The sequence below is a fragment of the Benincasa hispida genome, chromosome 8, assembly GCF_009727055.1.
Source record: "Benincasa hispida cultivar B227 chromosome 8, ASM972705v1, whole genome shotgun sequence".
NCBI lineage: Eukaryota > Viridiplantae > Streptophyta > Magnoliopsida > Cucurbitales > Cucurbitaceae > Benincasa > Benincasa hispida.
The window spans coordinates 14,064,895-14,077,553 of record NC_052356.1 but is presented as its reverse complement, the minus strand read 5'-3'; the positions used below and the strand labels follow the sequence as shown (position 1 = coordinate 14,077,553).

General features: G+C 32.9%; 1 long non-coding RNA gene across 1 annotated transcript; it reads left to right on the top strand.

The window, feature by feature from the left end:
* The first annotated feature begins 746 nt into the window (after positions 1 to 746).
* LOC120082740 lies at positions 747 to 3,828 on the top strand. Its single transcript, XR_005483260.1, has 2 exons — positions 747 to 3,084; positions 3,532 to 3,828. It is a non-coding gene; the product is annotated as an uncharacterized LOC120082740 (long non-coding RNA).
* The last annotated feature ends 8,831 nt before the right edge of the window (positions 3,829 to 12,659 follow it).

Genomic DNA, 12,659 nt, shown 5'->3' with positions numbered 1-12,659 from the left:
ATCAGCTATTTCTACTTAAATCAATTGATTAGATGGATTCAAGCAACGAAATTAAGCATACATTGAGTAAGATGAACTTCCACCTATGCAAAACTCGTGAGAATGTTGATTTTACTCTTCCCAACCCATTAAGAATTTAACAACTTATTATGGAGAAGAATGAACATATAAACCAATGAAAAATGATAGAGATTAAGATTTATATTAAGAATAAGTGTAATCACAATGTTGATATCTTAGTACAATTCAAAAGAGAACAAAAGAATAAATGTTTAAAAAAGTAAGAATGTCAAGTCGCCATCTCCTGCTTCCATTGACTTTTATGGTTGGCTGCTACACTTGTGTTGGTGAAATGGATGATAAGATTCTTTTACTAATGAAAAAGATAACTGAGCTCTCATCCTATAATTCTTCAAGAAGAGATGGAGCTTGAGTGATTGAAGATAATGAAGATTTTTAATGGTTGACCAGGGTGTCATGGGGGAGGGGAAGAAAGTTTTTTATGTGTGAGATTTGAGCTATTTGAAGGCTTCACTTGGTTGTGCTTCAGCTCTCTTTCTAATGATTATCTAACAGACGTTGCATTTAATTCCATACCCTGTTACACCGCATTCCTCACATCACAAGTTCATTGACACTGTCATGTCTCTTTCAAATTAGCTTCCAACTTGCGTTTTGATTAGACACACTACAACAAAAAGAACTTTTAATAGCATTGCAATGTTATATTTCTTGAAAACTGCTATTGAGAAGAGTAGGAAAAAAAGGCAGGCAAGTGAAAATTTGGGCACACTTAATTAGGTCATATTACATTTTTTCCCTCAATTTGTGTATTTCGCAAGGCCCCTTCATTGAACGACACTCACAAACCCTTCATTTTCTCTCCATCTTGCTTTTATCTTCTTCTTCCTTCGGATGACACCCACAAAACCACAACTAACCTAGCATCGTCTTCTTCATTCAAAACATTGTTTTCTTCTTCTTAGCATCGTCTTTTCCCTCATTCACAACTTTCACTTGCCGAGCATTGAAGATTTTTGGTTGTCGAGCAATTTTCAAGCATCTGCTTCTTGTCTTCTCTCGAATTTGAATATGCGATTTCACTGCTTTCATCTTCTTTGAATTTGCATTTTCCCACATCTTTCTTAATTGATTTCATGGTACACACAGCATATAACTTTATCTCCTTCCACTTTTTCAATTCATTCTTTTCACTTGTTTTGTTGCTCAATCTTTCATCTCAACTTCTAAAAGGGTTTTCTATATTCAATTACCCGTATGAGGTTTAATTGATTTGATATGTATAGTACTTTGTTGGAAATTTTATTTATTTTTTTGTTTCTTTAATCGGATTTATTTGTTTAGAAGTTTCTTTTTCGTTCTCTTGCTGTTGGAAGGTGAATTGAATAAGAGAAGATATGGGTTCATCGTGTACGTAAGTCATTCGGGTAATGCAAGTAAAATGTTTAGGCTTTTCGGTCATTATATTTTAATATACATATACTTATTGCAATCAACACATTGATTCATTAACAAGCATCTCCTTCTTCGTCATTTGCCATCGTCTAAAATTAGGTATCTTCTCATATCATTCTTCTTCTCGATTTTCATCATCATTTGTATCTAATTTACTTCTTATTTTTCTCTCAATTTTGTCATTTCATATCTCATTCTCTAGTTTTCTCTAATTTTCGGGACCTTTAAATCTATCAAGTATCAGATCTAAGGAACCCCACGGTATATGTTTTTATATTTTTATTTTTTGTCATCTCTTATTCTTATATTGTTGTCCCTATCTTTGTTTCTTATCAATCGCATACTGGCCATCTTTCTATTTATTCATATGGAAGTTCCAATGTTCTTTCTTTTGTTTTTAGACAAAGTAAAATTTTTAACGTATTTTTTTAACTATTTGATTTGTAGCTAAGAAGTTAGTTACAAATAATTATTTGCAATTATCCTAATTTGATTTCTATTTATATTATGCATAAATTGGATTCTTTTGTCATAATTATTGACTCACTATTTGTTTGATGTTAAGATCATCCTTGTCTCTTTGAAGTGCTTTCATGACTTGATTAACTTGCCAGAAGTTGAAAATGAACTCAACATTTTTCACATTTTTTAGTACTTGTTTTAGTTTTATCACTAAAAAAATTTCTAATTTGGGCTCTATAAACTTTTATTTTGATGCTTAAAGTTCAAAACGTTTTGGTTTAGTCCCAATTAGTTTGGTGACTCGATACTCAAGTCTTGCAATTGATTTTTTATAAATTATTTAACAAAACCCGCCCCAAGATAGATATGTTCTTACTTTATTTATCTGTGACTTTTAGTTGTATTGTTTGTTATCTATGTACGAAAACTGCTATGGGCATAGTCACAGTGATTCGCGATGTTCGATCAGAAACTCTCACTTCAAACATCATTGATCTAAATACTCACAATATATAGAGTTTAGATCTGTATTTTCCTTTGTTCGAAGAAGATCTCCCAATTAAATTTTGCCCTTTTTGTTTGAGAAGCTCGATTAGATCTGTAATGCTTCTCTAATTTAGCTTCATTCCAAGTAATTTACTTTCTTAGATCTTATCCTACTGAAATTCACTCTTTTTCATGTTTTAAGCGACATCTAGTGTGTTCATTTTGCCCATGTGATTAGCTTTGGAAAAATTTATCATGGTAGACATTCTTTCTTTTGTTTTTTTTTTGTTTTTTTTTGTTTTGTTTTTTTGTTTTTTTTTTTTTATGTTGATGGTGCTTTACATGTTTTATTTTTTCAATTTATTTTCAAAGAATTGTAGCTCTTGAAATCTACATAGATGCAGCAAAGGTTATGTCATGGAGATTATACTCCCTACGAGTTTGTGCAAATGCTTTTTATATCATCTTACTTATTTATAAATTACTAAGCGTTTTAGTTTCTTACTTCTAATTATACTAGTGTTTATAGCATTATGGATTTCTCTTGATTGTGTATTGCACAACTTAGTTAATGAGGTTGCATAAATCTATGAAGTTGACTCATGGCCATGGAAAGTAGACCAAATGATCCAATACTCAATCAACTATTATCAAAGTCAGGTTTGCCCTATTCAATAATTTTTTTCAAAGCATTGAGTGACATCTAATCTGAATCATCACAAATTTACATGTTGCAATAGTTATTATTTATGCTTTCTTAGTTAGAAAGGTTTGATAGGTTGAAGCTAGATGTTAATAGATAAGTTCTACAAAAGCCCTTTGAATACATTTGATTTCTGTTTTACTAACAATACTCGTTTTGGAAATGTCCATCATTCTTAACATCTGGCAAAAAAAACCACAATCGTGATCGATGGAACTTCTGATTAGATTTCCTTTTGAGTAAACTTCTCTAAGTTCAATTAGTTTTGGATCAAAGTAGACATTGATCTGTAACAAGTATAAAGTTTTGCAACTATTTTTTTTTTTTAGATTTTAATTTTTATTTTGATTTGGGGATGGGATAGGATGGAGTTTGTTTCCAACCTTGGTTTCTTGGATATGTAGGCTTCAACGAGTTACCACTGCAATCAGTTTTGGAAGGAATACTCGATTAAAGAGTTGAGTTCTGTTTGTGGAAGGTGGTTTTGTGACGAGTTCGATGTCATGATAAGAATGGTTAACAGATCCAATATATGATAGTTATTCGTGATTGTAGATCTAAATTTTGGCATTATGGGAATGGTTTCCTCACTTTATACATTGTATTTTTGAAGATTTTGTTTATAACTATTAGATGTGTATGAAATGTAAACTATATCTTTCTTCGTTTAGATAATAATATGGGCAAACGACTTCAATATACATACGTATATACGTACGTGCGTGTATATATATATATAATTCGATTTCTTATGTAAATGTAATTAAATATATTGAAGTTTGTAGATAAAAATAATTTAGATTTTACGATAATATTTGAAGCAAATTGTATAAATGTTTCCATAGCAATAAAATCTAAAAAAGAAATAATGTCATTAAGAAGTGCTTATTAAAGATTAATTATAGAATTTTTTGTTGCTACAAAAAAAGCTATGGAAAGTCGAAGACATTCAATAACATCGGCTATGATAACATCTTTAAAATGCTATGGAAATAATTTTATAGCGGTTTTACAATGATATTAAAAATGCTATTGAATGTATTTTACGTTTTTGTGCTGCTATAAAAAATGTTATAAAAAACTTTCTATAACGTTTTTTTCTCACCATATGAAAAGATTTCATAGCATGTTGGGCTTGATATGTAAATTGGGCTGGGAATTCACTGCAATCTTAAAACTGAAATTGATCTTTTGGGATTAAAGATACCAGGCCCTATGGTGAAAATCGGATACCACCTATGAGAAAACACTAACTCAAACCAATGTGAAGAAAATCTTCACTCTACACCTTGACGGTTGAGATTAGAGATGTGCACTTCTGAGATTTAAAGACCTTTAATGACTATTCCTTTCTTTTCTTTGTTGCAGAGAACAACGAGAGAAAAGAAGAAGAGAACGTGAGGGAGAAGGCTACCGAAAATCGCCTGGACGATGGAGGCTGTTGTCGTCTAGCCGATTGAAGGTAAAGTAAGGAGTCATCTAGACGATAAGGGAAGATTCATCTAGACGATGAAGGCTTTACTGAAGATCGTCTAGATGATGGGGTTCGAAGTCGACGATGGTTTACACGATAGAGGTGCTGAGGTACACGATCGATGGCTAAATGGTACATGATAGAGTAAAGAAAATCAGGGACGAAGATGAACATGATGATTTACGTGGTTCGGCCAAGGATAGCCTATGTCCACGGAGAAGCTGATGGTATTCTATTCGGGGAGTTACAAAGATTATTACGAGATAAGTTTGATAGCCTTTCTTGACCACTCTGTAATTTTTCACTCACTTACATGTACATGTAATTACAAAATGTATATAAAGACAGCTTGTATGTAACTGATTTCTAACAACCTTGAAATTGTTTTCAGTTATCTGTAATAACAATCTCCACCTTGAAATAAACTTCAAGTGTTTCTTCAGCTTCTCTAAACTGGCTGTCTTCTTCTTTAACATTTGTCTCATAGCTCAAACCTTATAATATCAAGGCACTTCTGAAGTTTGAGCTGAGTGATTGTCTTTGTCAACATGTCGGATGCATTCTCTGAGGTATATACTTTTAGAACTTCAACTTGTTTTGATTTTATCTGTTCTCGAATGAAATGATATTTAACATCTATATGTTTAGTTTTTTTGTGGTACCGAGGGTGCTTAGATAAATGTATGGTGCTCTGATTGTCACAAAAAATTTCACTGTATTCTGCTTGATCCCGAAATCACATAGGAGACCCTTTAGCCATAAATCTTCCTTTACTGCCACTGAAAGGGCAATAAACTCTACCTCAGTAGTAGAAAGGGCTACTACTGATTATAGTGTATCCTTCCAGCTTAGGACACACCTTCCATATAGGAAGATATACCCTGATAAAGATCTTCTCTTATCTAGATCTCCAGCATAGTCAGAGTCAACATACCCAATCAACTCTGGTTCTCTGTCTGGAAGTTGTTGGTACATTAGTTTAGCAATAGAAGTACCATTAAGATACCTCATTATCCATTTAGTTTCCTTCCAGTACCTTTTACTTGGATTAGCCATATATCTACTCACCAGACTTGTAGCATAGGCAATATCCGACCTTATAGACACCTAGATACATTAAGCTTCCCATAACTTGGGAATAGGGGACAATTGACATTACCTTCTGATGTTCAATGTCAGATTCTTTAGGTGAATTTTCTGCTGAGAGTTTGAAATGGTTAGCAATAGGAGTAGATACTGATTTTGCCTCTGTCATGTATACTTCTTTAGCAATTTCTAACAATACTATGACTGATGAATGTTTAGAATTCTTGCTTTTCTGTTTCTGATTATATCAATACCTAGTATTCTTGTTGCATTGCCCATGTCTTTCATTTCAAATTCTGACTTGAGTAAATCTTTGACTTTATTTAACTCTTTCATAGTTTCTCCTGATAAAAGCATGTCATCCACATAGAGTAACAAGTAGATAGGATGAGTATAAGTATCAGTATTTATGTAAACACAACTGTCATAGGAGCTTTTATTAAAGCCATTCTTCTGCATAAAATCACTAAATCTTCTGTTCCAGCACCTAGGGGCCTATTTAAGGCCATAGATAGACTTTGTAAGTAGGCAAACATAGTCTTCTTTTCCTCTGACCTCATACCCTTAAGTTGGCTCATATAGATAACTTCCTCTAAGAAGCCATATAGAAAAGTTGTTTTAACATCAAGTTGCTCCAACTCTAGGTTATTTAGAGCCACAATAGACAATAACAGTCTAATATAAGTCTGTCATTGAAATCAACACTCAGCCTCTGTGTAAAACTCTTAGCTATCAACCTAGCTTTATATCTAGGTCCTTGATCATTAGGGAAGCCTTCCTTCAATTTGTACACTCATTTGGATGCAATTGGCTTGCATCCTTTTGGCAAAGGTGTCAACTCCCAAGTGTTGTTTCTTACTAATGAATCAACTTCTTCATTCATTGTTTCTATCCACAACTTAGCTTTAGGACAACTCAAGGCTTCTTTAAAGGTTGAGGATTCTGAATCATTACATAAATCTGAAGCATTCAAAGCTAAGTAGTCATCATACCTTGAAGGTGGTACAATAGTTCTTCTTTACCTATCTCTAGCTAGGCTGTACCCTCTCAAATCTGGTTCTTCTTGCTCGGGATCAATAATAGCATCTTCTACTTCTTCTTAAAGATGAGGTAGTTGATCAAAAGGTGATTCAGAGCTTGAAGGATCAGAACTACGGTTAAGAACTTGCTCCACCTCAATTTTATCATTCTTCATTTGAGGCGTTATAACATTAAAGTTAGATCCCTGCATATACATTTCATCCTCCCTAAAAACAATATCTCTGCTGGTGATACATCTCTTCTCTGTAGGGTGCCACATTCTAAACCCCTTAACACCTTTCGTGAAACCCAAGAACATACATTTCACAGCTCTGGCAGCTAATTTCCCTTTACTCTGATGAACAAAGCCAGTGCAACCAAATACCCTTAGATTATTTAGGCTAGGAGGTTGGTTGGTTCACCTTTCTTCAGGGGTTAGAAGGTTGAGAGATGCATGGGGGCATCTGTTTAGTGTATGGACAGTATATGAGGCTGCTTCTGCCTTAGGAAGTATAGAATCTGACAATAGACTTCTTACTCTCTCCATTATAGTTCTATTCAATCTCTCTGCCGTCCCATTTTGCTGAGGTGTATATCTAACTGTCTTGTGTCTAGTAATACCATATTATCTACAAAAAACATTGAACTCCTCTGCACAGTACTCAAGCCCATTATCAGTTCTTAGACACTTAATTTGACAATTAGATATTTTTCAACCATAATCTTCCATTCCTTGAACTTTTCAAATACTCAATCCTTAGATTTAAGGAAATAGATCCAACACTTTCTAGAATAGTCATCAATAAAGGTTAAAAAATACCTGGCTCCACTTAAGGATTGGAAAGGTAAAGGACCCCATAGGTCCGAATGCACATAGTCAAGGATGGCCTTGGTTGGGTGTTGAGCCTTCACAAAACTCTGCCTTGTAGCCTTCCCTATTACACAATGTTCACAAAAGGATAGGCTCTGATGAACTCCCTTGGGTAGAATTCCTTGATTGGCAAGAGCTTGTAGACCTTTGGCACTAATGTGTGAGAGTCTTTTGTGCCAAAGATCTCCTTTAGTAGGCTGCTTCTGAGTCACAATCAAAGCTGAGTGTATTTTCTGAACTCCTTGAACAGCATATAAACCATTAATCTTCACCCCTCTGAGAATAGGTTTACTATTCTTCAAAACATCACAGTAGCCTTCCTTTCCTCTGTATTCACAACCAATAGAATCGAGCATGCCTAGTGAAATTAGATTTCTCTTCATCTTAGGCACATGTCTGACATTCCTAAATAGCTTGACTGTTTTATCTTCAAGTTTAAGTGAAGTAAAGCCAATCCCAACCACTGGATATGAGTTATTATTACCCATGTAAACAGAACCTCCATCCAACTCTCTATAAGTACTGAACCAGTCTTTGTGGGGTGTCATGTGGAAAGAACACCCTGAATCTAGAACCCAATCTAGGTTCTTATTAGTTTCCTCTTATGCCTTCCAATTTGAGGTAGCTAAAGCATCTGAATAGAAGTAAGAGTCCTCACAAACCGAGGCTTCACCTGATTGATTAGGTTGGACTTTCTGTTGAGGTTGTGGTTGCTTGTTTTTTTGCTCATTCTTCCACTTTAAAGTTCTGCAATCCTTGATTAGATGTCCATATTTTTTGTAATATTTACATCTAAACTTGGATTTTTCTTTCCCCTCTTCTATTGAGCTTTGTTTTCCTTTTTCCTTATTATTTTGCTTTGACTTACCCTTGACAAATAAGTCCTATGCACTAGGTTTGTCTTCCTTGCTAGTTAGAAGCTTCATGTCTCTGATTTTAAGAGCTGAAATGATAATATCAGTAGTTAGGGAATCTTTCCCATATTTTAGGGCAGTCTTTACATCTTTGTAGGAATCCGACAGTGAGTTGAGAAGCACAAAGACTTCATTATCTACCTCAATCTCTTCTCCTTGAGCCTTGAATTCAGTAGTTATCCTCTTGAAGTCATCTAGGTTCTCTATCAAGGATTTAGAAGCATTCATCTGGTAGGTAAAGAACCTTTCCCTTAGGAAAAGCTTGTTGGACAGATTTTTAGTCTCATAAAGCTCATTCAACTCACTCCACATCTTGAATGCTGTCTCTTGGTCGATCACTTGTCTTAGGACACTCTCTGAAAAATTTAAAAATAAGTGTTCTATGAACAATTAGTTCCATGTTCTCTTTTTCTTCTTCAATTGCAGTGATTGGCAACTTAGCTGGATCCTTTAGGGCCTTATGTGCCCTTTGTTGTCCCAAGTTGGCCTTGATCTTGGCTTTCCATAAGCCAAAGTCTCCTTTCCCATCAAAATTTTCAATCTCATACCTTGCTACTGCCATATTTGATTCAAATTCTATCTGAAAAGCTCCAAGACTTTGCTTATTTAGAATCTTGACTAATCTTGAAGTTTTCTTGCAAGCTCTGATACCACTTGTTGGGCTTGATATGTAAATTGGGATGAGAATTCACTGCACTCTTAAAACTGAAATTGATCTTTTGGGCTTAAAGATACCAGGCCCTATGGTGAAAACCGAATACCACCTATGAGAAAACACTAACTCAAACCAGTGTGCTATAAGCACAATCCGTGTGAAGAAAATCTTCACCCTACACCTTAATGGTTAAGCCTAAAGATGTGCACTTCTGCGATTTGAAGACCTTTAATGACTATTCCTTTCTTTTCTTTATTGTAGAGAAAAATGAGAGAAAAGAAAGAGAGAACCTGAGGGAGAAGGCTACCAGAAATCGCCTGGAAAATGGAGGCTGCTGTCATCTAGCCGATTGGAGGTAAAGCAAGGAGTCGTCTAGACGATAAGGGAAGATTCGTCTAGATGATGAAGGGTTTATTGAAGATCGTCTAGACAATGGGGTTCAAAGTCGAAGATGGTCTACATGATAGAGGTGCTGAGGTACACGATCGATGGCTAAATGGTACACGATAGAGTAAAGAAGATCAGGGAAGAAGATGAACACGATGATTTATGTGGTTCGGCCAAGGATAAGGTACGTCCAAGAAGAAGCTGATGGTATTCTATTCGGGGAGTTACAAAGATTATTACAAGATAAGTTTGATAGCCTTTTTTGATCCCTTTGTAATTTTTCACTCTCTTACATGTACATGTAATTACAAAATGTATATAAAGACAGGCTGTATGTAATTGATTTCTAACAACCTTGAAGTTGTTTTCATCTATTTGTAATAACATAGCATTATGTTTACACTATCAAAAATAGACTTTTTATAGCGTTTTTTATAGCAGTGAAAAGACATTATGGAAAGTCAAGGATTTTCAATAATATGGGCTATGACAACATTTCGAAAATGCTATGAAAAGTCTACGATAGCATTTTTTTTAATGCTATTGTAGGTGATATTTGTTGTAGTGAAACATGTCACCACCCATGTGCCTGTCATCTTCATGCATTCTGATTCTTTTCAGTGTATGGTTAAGTTGGACCGATCTTTTTATTCGTTCACTGCTGCAGCTTCAATCTGACATATTCTAATTATTTTTTATTCAAATTCTGCGTTTATAGATATTGGAATTGTCATATTTTAGGATAGCTAGTTTTGCAAGTGTTAAACGTAGAATCATCTTTTTACATAGTTTTCTTTTTAAGTTAATGCATTTTCTAATGAATTTCCATGATTATTCCAAATAAGAAACCATAATAACTTACACTTCTACAAGTTATCAATACCCATCCTATTAATACTACAACTCTTGTTAGGCTCGGAGTTTATAAATTTATCAGGTTGCATAAGACCTCTACAACCTTGTGTACATTAGATTCCATCATCCATGGAATAACCTAATGAAGAATTGAGAGATCTGAGAAGCAGAGAAGAGGGTTTGAGAGAGAACTGAAATGTTTGGCATAAGTGAGAGTAAAGTGAGGTTGACATAAACAAACTATTACCAACTCCATTAACTTTGTAGAATAAAACTAATAGAAAAAATCTTGAACCCCATGCAGAGGATCCCACACGAAAAATACTAAGGAATCTCACACTTCTGATAAAATAGATGAGCTACTCCTCTTATTGTCAATTGATTTTTTAGATAAGACCTCATACTATCAAATATGGTATTAGAGACACCATTTTAAAAGGACATGTTGAGAATACACACCTAATTAAAGAGTTTATGATTTTAATCGATTTAACCTCCAAAATTTAATGCTATAAATTGATATTTTTCCTCACAATTTTTTTTATTTTTTTTTTTAGCAAAGTTCAAATAAGATTTCTGATACATGATAAAATGTTTTTTCTCCTTTATTTTAATTTAAGTGTTCAATCATACGGGAAAAAGAAAAAAAGAAAAAAAATCAATAATTTTAGGCAATGTTAGTTGTTTCACATCGTACGTCGTGGTGCTATATTAGGTAAATATACACCACTCAAGCCTTCAAACCTAAAACCCTATTTTTTTTATACCGCTCCTTATAATTTGTTCTTATCTAATAGTCACTTAACTTATCAAAATCATTTTTAATGTGAGATCTTAAACTAAGAAAAAGCATTAAGCTTAGGTAATATTTACCTTTTTCCCCCTTTTCTAGATTTATTGATTGCAACCTTTGAGTTTTTAGTGAATATAGAGGATGTGGGGTTTCTCTATTTTTTTTTATATACGATTCTGATTAATTGAATACCTTTTTGGATTTCATATACTCTTATATTATATTAAGGAAAATTTACATTTTTAGTCCCTGAATTTAGAAGAATATATGTGTTTGATCCCGTATTTTCAAAATATACAATTTTAATCTTTGAAATTTTAAAAATAGGTTTAAAAGGTCCTTGCAGTACTTCATTATTATTATTCTAATTTAGTAAATTATTTTTTAAAAAAAAAACGATCTCTTCTCTCTAAAATTTCATATAATTATATAAAATAAAAATAAAGAATAATTTAGAGACCTTTTAAGCCTATTCTTAAAACTTGGAGATTAAAAAAAAGGTACACTTTTAGTACATTTTAAAAAGAAAAATTTTCACAGATAGAAAAATTGTCGAACTACTTAAAGAAAGAGTAAAAAAAAAAAAAAAAAAAACACTTATATATATCGATAAACTTCTATTAGCGTCTATGAATTATAAACTTCCAACCGTTTCTATTACTATAATACTTCTATCAGCCTCTATAAAAAAAATTAAAAGTTTGCTATTTTGTGTAAATAGTTTTTCTTATTTTTCTATTTTCGAAAATTCCCCTTTTGAGAACTCAAGGATCAAATGCATCTATTCTAAAAAAAAACTAAAGAACTAAAAAGGTATATTTTGAAAACTCAAGACTAAACATACTTATTTTTTAAAACTCAAAGATTAAAAAAATAAGTTTTCTTATATTAAATAAATATGAGATCCTCAACATGCCTTCAAGAATAGTGTTTCTTTTCAAGTTCATAACTCTTGAGCTATATATATATATATACTAAATTCCTATTTTGAGCAAGCAATTTATTTATAAGAGAAAAGTTACAAAGCTAAAATAATTTTGATTATTTTTATAAAATAGCAATTAAAATATAGAAACTATCAAAAAATTATTAGTAACCATTAAAAAAATATTGCAAATTTGTTACAAAAATTGAAGCTACTTTTACCACTTATATTTAAAGCAATTAATTAAAAATAAATTGAAATTATATTGTATATATGATGTTATAACTTATAGTATATATAGGTGACACATGATCCAAAAAGAGTGGTGACAATGATGATGAGAGGAAGGTGGTAAGAATCTAAAATTAAATAGAATTTATATAAAGTTTAAAAATTTTGGATTTTGGAATATGGAATATGGAATATAAGCTAGAGATACCTCTCGTAATGGACACTTCAACTGTTCCACTGTTTTTTTTTAAAAAAAGGTCACTATCCCTCTTTACCTCCTTTGCCCACTCACCTGTTTGACAATGACTTCAAATTCTTTTT